The sequence below is a fragment of the Bombina bombina genome, chromosome 7, assembly GCF_027579735.1.
Source record: "Bombina bombina isolate aBomBom1 chromosome 7, aBomBom1.pri, whole genome shotgun sequence".
In the NCBI taxonomy this organism is placed as follows: Eukaryota; Metazoa; Chordata; class Amphibia; order Anura; family Bombinatoridae; genus Bombina; species Bombina bombina.
In genome coordinates this window covers 512658746-512669402 of record NC_069505.1, presented here as the reverse complement: position 1 = coordinate 512669402, position 10657 = coordinate 512658746, and the positions used below count along the sequence as shown (strand labels likewise).

The 10657-nt window shown below is 37.2% G+C and overlaps 1 long non-coding RNA gene across 1 annotated transcript; it reads right to left on the bottom strand.

Moving 5' to 3' along the window:
• Positions 1-1285: 1285 nt before the first annotated feature.
• Positions 1286-9422, bottom strand: LOC128666927 (uncharacterized). The gene is made up of 5 exons (XR_008403281.1): positions 9301-9422; positions 9076-9180; positions 8075-8247; positions 5982-6097; positions 1286-1414 (listed from the first exon to the last, which is right to left on the bottom strand). It is a non-coding gene; the product is annotated as an uncharacterized LOC128666927 (long non-coding RNA).
• Between the last annotated feature and the right edge of the window lie 1235 nt (positions 9423-10657).

The window sequence follows — 10657 nt, the reverse complement described above, 5'->3', positions numbered from 1 at the left end:
AGTCATAGTCTTTTGACTAAAATGTCATTTTGATTTAGTTTTAGTCATAGTCTTTTGACTAAAATGTTATTTTGATTTAGTTTTAGTCATAGTCTTTTGACTAAAATGTCATTTTAGTTTTAGTCGTATTTTAGTCATCAGAATTTCTTTAGTTTTATAGTCATTTTAGTCTAGTTTTAGTCGACGAAATTAACACTGATAATGAGATTCTTTGACAACTATTTTTATGATCAATCTTACCGATTAGTTGTTGCAGCCCTAATACAGAATTAATAATCGTTCATTGAGCTAATAAGGAAAATGTTTTTATCTAATAGATAAAATGTATGGAAAAAATTAGTTACAATTGCATTTTTGTAAAAAGAACTGCGATACAATAAATTTATTAGCAAATAACTTTATAGATCAGTAAGCTTTGTATTGTTACATTGATTTATCTTTATCACCTATTTGCTGAATTAAAGGGACAGTCTAGTATAAAATAAACTTTCATTATTCACATAGGACTTTTAATTTTAATCAACTTTCCAATTTACTTTTATCATCAAATTTGCTTTTTTCTCTTGGTATTCTTAGTTTAAACTAAACTTGGGCTGCCTCTTATTACATGCTTTTTAAATCTCTTTTCAACACAAAGAGACTGAAAGTACACGTGGACCATATAGATAACACTGTATTCAGGCACAGGGTGTTATTTAAGATTTAGTACAAAACAATGCTAAATTTAAGACAATAGATAATAAACAGTCACAGTCATGTGATCAGGGGGCTGGAAGAAGGTTCCTAGATACAAGGTAATCACAGAGGTAAAAAGTGTATTAATATAACAGTGTTTGTTATGCAAAACTGGGGAATGGGTAATAAAGGGATTATCTATCTTTTAAAACAATAACCATTCTATGGTAGACTGTCCCTTTAATTATCGTTATTTCTTATTACATAAATTTATTGTCAATGGTAAATGGTTATATCTAATCTGCTATTGGTACTCGATATCAGTAAAATAGTTACACCTGATGTGCTAATTGGAGATTGTTTTTGTGATTAATTTCAATTTGTTGATTTCATTTATGCTATTAAACTATAAAAATGCAACCATTGTGTCTTATTTATGCAGTAAGTAGGGCTGAGTGTATAGGCAAATACATAATTAAAATAACTTAGTACTGAACAAATATAGTCACTCCTGTTATCCAGTGGCAATCTTTGGTTAATATAAACAAATAATATTTATTAACTATTACAAATAGTCTTACAGATTTCTTATACAGTAATATAAGTTCTTACCTACAGACCGGAGGGTCTGGTAATTCTCTATCATCACATCCTTATAAAGCTCTTTTTGTTCTTCATTTAAACAGATCCACTCCTCCTCAGAAAAATAAACTGCAACTTCTTCAAACTCCATTTGTTCCTTAAAATTAAGAAAAGAAAATTGTCCACCAGTAACAGGACTTAACTTGAAAGCCAAAAAGACTAAACTGACTCTGTGACAATAAACATTTCGGGCCAGATTACAAGTGGAGCGCAAAATATCTCTTTCGCAAAAGCGATATTTGCTCTCTACTTAGCAATACCAGTGCACGCATTACAAGTTAACCGCAATAAGAACGTGACCTCGCATTGGCATTGCAGGGAAGCTTAGCGCTCATGAGAGTGCGCTTCCATAGGTTTCAACGGGAGCCTCATTCTAGCAGCGAAGGGGGTAAGTAGCGCAGCAGATTGAAATATATATATATTTTTATATAAACACACACAATATATATATATATATATATATATATATATATATATATATATATATATTATATACACACACACACACACACACATAAACACAGTTTCCATAGACTGCAAAGTAAAGGCACTGTTCAGTGTCGGGGTTTTTCTAACACCCCACAGCAAAAAACAAAAAACTACAACTCTTAAATTTGGGACCAATTGGGCCACTTTTTGAAAAATTAACCTATGGATAATTTTCGGAGCGCGTAGCAATAACCAGACACTTGAAATAGCTGGTTATTTATTGCACACCAGCAAAAGGGCGAATTTGCCCGTTTACAGAAGCTCCATTAATTAGTGCTCCACTTGTAATCTAGCCCAACGGGGCATTAACCCCTTAATGACAACTGACGTACCAGGTACGTCATGCATTAACAAGCAGTTAATGACAATGGACGTACCTGGTACGTCAGTTGTCTAACAGAGTGCTGGAAGCGATCACAAATGCTTCCAGCAGCTCTGAGGGTATTGCAGTGATGCCTCGATATGGAGGCATCCTGCAATACCATTTTACAAGCCCCCGATGCAGAGAGAGCCACTCTGTGGCCCTCTCTGCACCGGTAGCGATAGTGCCGGGTGTGAGGGTGCGCGTGCACCCATTAGCCACATTGACACCAATGAATGAGGGCAGAAAGGGGGAAAAAAAGGGATTTTTTTTTTTTAAAAAAATATAAAAGGATCTGGGAGGGGGTGGGGGTATTGTGGGGGGCTGCTACACTACAGAAATAGTTTTTTTAAGTAAAAATAAAATAAAAATACTTTTTGGGGGGTTTTGGGGCCAAACTGGGTACTGGCAGACAGCTGCCAGTACCCAAGATGGTGGTAATTAGGTAGGGGAGAGGGTTAGAGAGCTGGAGGGGGGATCAGGGAGGTTGGGGCTCAGGCAGGGGTCCATCACAGGTAAAATACTTTATTATTTTTATTTAAAAAAAAAAAAAAACTCTTTTATTTAGTACTGGCAGACTTTCTGCCAGTACTTAAGATGGCGGGAACAATTGTGGGGTGGGGGAGGGAAGAGAGCTGTTTGGGAGGGATCAGGGGGTGGGATGTGTCAGGTGGGAGGCTGATCTCTAAAATTAACCCTGCAAGCTCCCTAATTTAACCCCTTCACTGCTGGGCATAATTAACGTGTGGTGCGCAGCAGCATTTAGCGGCCTTCTAATTACCAAAAAGCAACGCCAAAGCCATATAAGTCTGCTATTTCTGAACAAAGGGGATCCCAGAGAAGCTTTTACAACAATTTCTGCCATAATTGCACAAGCTGTTTGTAAATAATTTCAGTGAGAAACCTAAAATTGTGAAAAATGTAAAGTTTTTTTTTTTATTTGCTTGCATTTGGCGGTGAAATGGTGGCATAAAATATACCAAAATGGGCCTAGATCAATACTTGGGGTTGTCTACTACACTACACTAAAGCTAAAATTAACCCTACAAGCTCCCTAATTAACCCCTTCACTCCTGGGCATAAAACACGTGTGGTGCGCAGCGGCATTTAGCGGCCTTCTAATTACCAAAAAGCAACCCAAAAGCCATATAAGTATGCTATTTCTGAAAAAAGGGGATCCCAGAGAAGCATTTACAACCATTTGTGCCATAATTGCAGAAGCTGTTTATAAATAATTTCAGTGGGAAACCTAAAGTTTGTGACAAATTTTGTGAAAAAGTGAAGTTTTTTTTTTTTTTTATCGCATTTGGCGGTGAAATGGTGGCATGAAATATACCAAAATGGGCCTAGATCAATACTTTGGGATGTCTTCTAAAAAAAAATATATACATGTCAAGGGATATTCAGGTATTCCTGACAGATATCAGGGTTCCAATGTAACTAGCGCTAATTTTGAAAAAAAGTGGTTTGGAAATAGCGAAGTGCTACTTGTATTTATTGCCCCATAAATTGCAAAAAAAGCAAAGAACATGTAAACATTGGGTATTTCTAAACTCAGGACAAAATTTAGAAACTATTTAGCATGGGTGTTTTTTGGTGATTGTAGATGTGTAACATATTTTGGGGGTCAAAGTTAGAAAAAGTGTGGTTTTTTCCATTTTTTCCTCATATTTTATTATTTTTTTTTAGTAAATTATAAGACATGATGAAAATAATGGTATCTTTAGAAAGTCCATTTAATGGCGAGAAAAACTGTATATAATATGTGTGGGTACAGTAAATGAGTAAGAGGGAAATTACAGCTAAACACAAACACTGCAGAAATGTAAAAATAGCCATTGTCATTAAGGGTAAGAAAATTGAAAAATGGTCCGGTCATTAAGGGGTTAAACTGCTGTGCACAACTACAAGAGAACAGTAACTATTCACTATGAAATTGTATTTAATCATGTTCCTGCAGCTCTCTCAAATCACTTTTCCTGTTTAAATAGCTCAAAGGAGCCAGATCCGCCTCCTCATACTGGGCGCTGTTCAACACAGCCTTGTTTGGAGAGAGAGAGAAAGAGAGAGAGAGAAAAAGAGAAAGAAAAAGAGAAAGAAAAAGAGAAAGAAAAAGAGAAAGAAAAAGAGAGAAAAAGAGAAAGAAAAAGAGAGAAAAAGAGAGAAAAAGAGAAAGAAAAAGAGAGAAAAAGAAAAAGAAAAGAGAGAGAGAGAGAGAGAGAGAGAGAGAGAGAGAGAGAGAGAGAGAGAGAGAGAGAGAGAGAGAGAGAGAGAGAGAGAGAGAGAGAGAGAGAGAGAGAGAGAGAGAGAGAGAGAGAGAGAGAGAGAGAGAGAGAGAGAGAGAGAGAGAGAGAGAGAGAGAGAGAGAGAGAGAGAGAGAGAGAGAGAGAGAGAGAGAGAGAGAGAGAGATAAAAAGAAAAGAGGCGCCAAACATAGAGCAGTATTGTATGGGAGATCAAGATGCACAAGAGTAAGCCCTCCCCCAAATACACAAACTACTCACAGACGGAGCGGCACAAATCTGAGTGCCAATAGTAGCAGGTCGGGACTGTTGTGGGTCGCCCGACAGACACGCTGGAGCTGTTTACGTCACAGGGGCTCGTCCAATCAATGTGCCGACTCCTCCAGAACACCCACAGCGGAATCTTGTTTGCAATGCCGATGGAGTTAACTATATTCAGATAGCCAGCTACAGCTACACAGGAAGTAAATGGGAGGGGAACAAAGGTCAGTTCCCCTCCCATTTACTTCCTGTGTAGCTGGCTATCTGAATATAGTTAACTCCATCGGGATTGCAAACAAGATTCCGCTGTGGGTGTTCTGGAGGAGTCGGCACATTGATTGGACGAGCCCTTGTGACGTAAACAGCTCCAGCGTGCCTGTCGGGCGACCCACAACAGTCTTGACCTGCTACTATTGGCACTCTGATTTGTGCCACTCCGTCTGTGAGTAGTTTGTGTATTTGGGGGGAGGGCTTACTCTTGTGAATCTTGATCTCCCATACGATACTGCTCTATGTTTGGCGCCTCTCTTCTTTTTCTCTATCGTCTGCAGGAGTCTATCCAGGATTTTCTTTTGGGAGTGCTGCTTGAATCGTTTGGATTCATCTGAAGCTTATCTGCCGTACACAAGCGCACCTCTTTGGGGACTATCGATCCTTGTTTGTTATATATATATATATATATCCCTAATTGCCCTTAGCAGGACAGATAGATAACATGAAAACTTAAGTGTGAATATTGTGGCACCCTTTACTTTATAGAATTTAGAAAAACAACAATTTTCAGAATTAAATTACAGGAAAATGGGACAAAATAAATAATGAAAGTATATTGCAGATTTAACTACACAATTAAACTTTTAAAATTATAATCTCATACAGTTTATTAACATTGCACGTTCCCTGCCCTTCACCCAACCGCAGTAACTGTGCTGTGTGTATAAGGGTACCTCTGCACCAGTTGTCACACAACAGTAGATAGCAGCAGTGACAATGGGCTCGAATTTATCAAGCTAGGGCTGACAGGGGCATACATATTTGCCACACGAGCGCTATTTTGGGTTTGCGCGCAACACCGCCCCCTGCCCGCATACAGCCAATCACGCACCAGCAGGAGCCGTCAATCTCCCCGGTCGGACGAGACCAGTAGATTAAAATCCTCCACCTAAGAGGTAGAGAAGAAGCGGTCTGATGACCGCTGCTTGATAAACACTGACTACAGGTTCTCTTGTGAGAACCTGAAGTCGTAGGGGGCGAACAGCTTGATAAATCGAGCCCAATATGACAAACTGTCCTCACCTTTCCCCTCCTACCTGCAAGGTCTTTGAGTTTTGGTTGTTCTCAGTCATCGTCATCATGGAGTAACACGAACCACCACGATATTGTAACAACTGTTACTGCTCATAGTCACAATAACACTGCCCTAGAACTGAAGAAGAGGGTGTAAATATTAATTGTTAAATGACTGCACTATTGTGTGCCTAGAACTAGCCCTTACATATGCTGCTCATAAATGGCTAACCAGCTTATGTTCAACTCAGGAAAAGCAGTGTATTACCACTCCAAAGCCGACTTTAACTATGTGCTTAAAGGGATAGGGTACAGTACATTTTTACTCCCCTTTAATGTATTCCAAATTATCCAGTGTAATTTCTGGAATGTAATTAAATTGTTTATACCTTATTTTGTAATTTGAAATAGCTGTTCCTGTCCGTTAAAGTGATAGTAAATCCTAGCGTTTGTGAAACCCTAGGATTTATGAACAAGGAGTAGCGGCACCAATCGGTATATTTCAATATCCTTTAATATGAGACATCATATACAACAAAACAACATTTCGGTAAACACCTGACCTTAATCATGTTGTGTACAGAACCCTGTAGCGTGTACCTGGTTTTTGCAGTAAGTGCTGGGCCTCTCTTGTTCCTTGTCGAACCCTAGGATTTACCAGTGGAACAAATAAAGGGGACTTTCAGTCATGAAGTATAAAAAAAAACAGAAAAAAATTCTGCAATATACTTTAATTATTCAATTTGTCCCCTTTTTTCTGTACTTCCATTCTGAAATTGTAAGCTTTTCAGTTCCTGTTAGAAATGGAAACTTCATGCTGAAAGTTCCTTTATTTGTTTGAAGCGTTCGCCGCACTGAGCTCCTCTGGCAGCCCACAGCAGAACGTTATTTTGCTGTGAAGTGACGTTTCCACCTCTTAGCCAATAGCCGTGCGGGCCAGCTGGCTCCAAGCCGCATAGCACGCACGGCTATTGGCTTAAAAGGTGGAAACCTCACCTCTCAGCAAAATTGCATTCTGCCGTGGGCTGCCTTAGGAGCTCAATGCGGCGAACGCTTCAAACAAAGAAAGGAACTTTCAGCATGAAATATTTTATACTTCATGACTGAAAGTCCCCTTTATTTTAACACTGGCAAATCCTAGCGTTTCAAAAACGCTAGGATTTACCATTACTTTAAAAGGATAGAAATATTTGTAAAATTATAGTTAAAACACATTAGAATTATAAATATATACATAATAAAATATAATTACTTTTGTCTAGAAACAAAGCTTCTAAAGAATTTAAAATAGTTTTTTTTCTTTTTCCTAAAACGAGCGTCAATGACCGTGCATAAAAGATGGCAGAGTTTTAAATTAATGAGTTACTGAGCCCCATCCAATCATAAATTAGTTGTGGCCATTTTATTTGAATATTCATATTACTCTGTATAGGGTGAAGAAGCAATTTCTCATACATTGTATACTCTGCAGCAGGTAAAAAGGAAATTGAAATATAAACACATTAAAGTGCCATAAAACATTTTGAGTTATGTGCATATTATAAAAGGGTCAACTGAGGTAAAACAATGTGTGTAAAAGAAGCTTATAAGTATTTTAATAAAATTTCCAAAAATCTGCAAATCTACTTACACTTTAATGTTGCCAAGGGTAGTCTGCTCCACCCCCTTAATCAGTATCCTTCTCAAAATCTTGTGGTATCATATAACAAAGTGTACACGTAAGGATAATTACTTTTCCAAGTAAGGAAGGGTTGAGGAGGGACAGCAGGCACTGCTGTTTGTTGCCAAGAGGCTTGCTACTTTCCATGGGGTCCTTGGGGATAATGTCACATGCTTTGTGAAAGCTTCAGCATTATGCTATGCACTGCTTTAGTCAGGTGTCATATGACTCTGCCCCCTACTGTGCATGTGTGCATTCTGCAGGAGCTATGGCCCATATAGCACTTTCCATATATGGAAATGCCCAGGGGGAGCTTGCTGCAAACAAACTATGCCTAAATTAAAGGGGCAGTATACACTCATTTTCATATAACTGCATGTAATAGACACTACTATAAAGAATAAGATGCACAGATACGGATATAAAAATCAAGTATAAAATGGTTTAAAAACTTACTTAGAAGCTCTCAGTTTAGCTCTGTTGAAAAGGGAGTTGGAAAGCCCACTGCAAGTGGCAAATAAGACACTCCCCCTTCTTTTGCATATGAAAAGACCCTTTACACAAACAGGAGCAAGCTGGAGAAGGTAGCTGACGGTATTCAAATAAAACTTTGGGGCTTGGTTAGGAGTCTGAAAATCAGAGCAATGTTAGTTAAAAATAAGCAAAACTATACATTTAAAAAAAAAAAAAAAAAAAAATTATGGGCTTTATAAATAGATCTACAAAACATTTATGCAAAGAAAAAATTAGTGTATAATGTCCCTTTAAAGGGGTTATTTGGGGTTAAAACAGAAACATTTTAGGAGGTAAGCTTTTGGCTAAATTATACATTTAGAAATTTATGTTAGTTCATACTGTTTTATGTCCCTTTAAAGAGGCATTAAAGGGACATGAAACCCAGAAGTTTTTAGAAAAGGATTCAGATAGAACATATAATTTAAAACAACTTATTTGCTTTGTTCTTTGGTATCATTTGTTGAAAAGAATACCTAGGTACGCTCAGGAGATGGAAGATAGATGCTGCACATATATGCCTATTATCAATGGCTTACGGATGTGTTCAGTTAGCTCCCAGTACTGCTTTGTTGCTCCTTCAATAAAGGATACCAAGAGAATAAAGAAAATTGATAATATAAATAAATTGGAAAGTCATTTAAAATTGTATATTCTACCTGAATCATGAAAGAAAAAAATTGTGTTTCATGTCCCTTTACTATTTCACAGTACACTGTCCCTTTAACCTTACATAAAGATTGAACTATACAGTAAAACAGCAACATGTAAGTCAATTACATTTAACAGCAGTTTAAATAAACCTAGGTAACTTTCCATCCTCTAAGTAGGATTAAAACATTTTAAAACATTTAAAAAGGGACAGTATTTTTTTTTTTTTTACTTGTCACATCTGGAAAAAAATATTTATATATGTTTAAGTCAATTTTCAAGTTTGAACCTACTTTTGTATTTTATAATACTGTAGGCAGTACAGTCCTTGTCCTCACGAGCAAGTGAGCACTCTCCATAGGAATAAGCTGTGCACACAAAACTCCTAGCAATTTAACCTGCTCACAGAAATAAATAAATTACTAAATAAATAATGATTTGTAAATATCTTGTTTTTTTTTTTAATAATATATATCACATTACTAAAGAGTGGTCCCATCTTACGCACTTATAGTTACCTTAGTACTGCATACAGTAGTTGAAAGTTACAGCGTCACGGGCTACTGAATCGGGTCAGGTACTATTTTACAGCCTACAACTCCCACAATACACTTCAGAGCTATAAACTGCGAATCAGCTTCGAGGGCAGGTTTTAGGAAGAACAAATAAGAACAATAGGGTGTGTTAACTTACGGCCATTCTACGGATATTATAACAGCCAATCATAATGAAAAATAAACACAGTGTAGGCACTGGCAGGACTTGTCCTCACGAGCAAGTTGAAGTGAGCACTCTCCATAGAAATAAGCTGTACACACACAATTCCTAGAAATTTAACCGGCTCACAGAAATAATTAAATTACTAAATAAATAATGATTTGTAAACACCCTGTTTTTTTAAATAATATATATCACATTACTAAAGAGAGGTCCCATCTTCCTTACTTATAATTACCTTAGAAAACTGCGTAGTTGAAAGTTACAAGCGTCACGTGCTAGTAGTGAATCGGCTCAGGAACTATTTTACAGCCTACAACTCCCACAATACACTTCAGGGCTTTAAACTGCAAATCAGCTTCGAGGGCAGGTTTTAGGAAGAACAAATAAAAACATTATGGATAGGGTGTGTTAATTTACGGCCATTCTACGGATAACAGCCAATCATAATGAAAAATAGGTCTGACGTCTATTGTATAAAATAATAATTTTTAAACGTAAGGGCGCGTAACAGACCTCTCTACCACGGTGCGTAATATAATGTGTCCTCTGCGTATGAACTGATAATCAGCTGCTCGCGATATAACACGCACCTTGATGTGTTAACCAAATACTTCATGGGTTTAATTGCAAACTTAAAAATGGCCACAAGATGGCGATTTTGATATTGAATCTACAAGCAATGCTTGGACTTTTCTTTCTTTTGTTTTAGTAATACTAACAATAAGCACAGTAATAAGCTCGCTGATTATAAGGAAAGTCTTGCTCAATATTCTTTACAAGCACTGACAGATTATTATTTTATTACTTTATTTTATTAACACTATGATGAACCTAGTCAGTCATTAATCTTCACTCATATCAGGGAGAGATGGCTTCACTGGCTACTGCGCCATGTGTTGCCAACCCCCCCCCCCTCAGTTATATAGTGGACATCTGGAAACCCTACATAATATAGAGACTTATCATTAAAGTAGCTTCCCACTAAACTCACATTACAAACAAAAGTAGCTTTATTGCACAACCACATACAACAAACCTATTTTCCAGTAATCGTACGCTTGTTGAATGCTTAAAGTGATGGTAAACTCTCCCCTTTATAAAATCAGATCTGGAATGTAAGCGCTATTTTAGATTAAGTTTAATTCATTAGCTGTA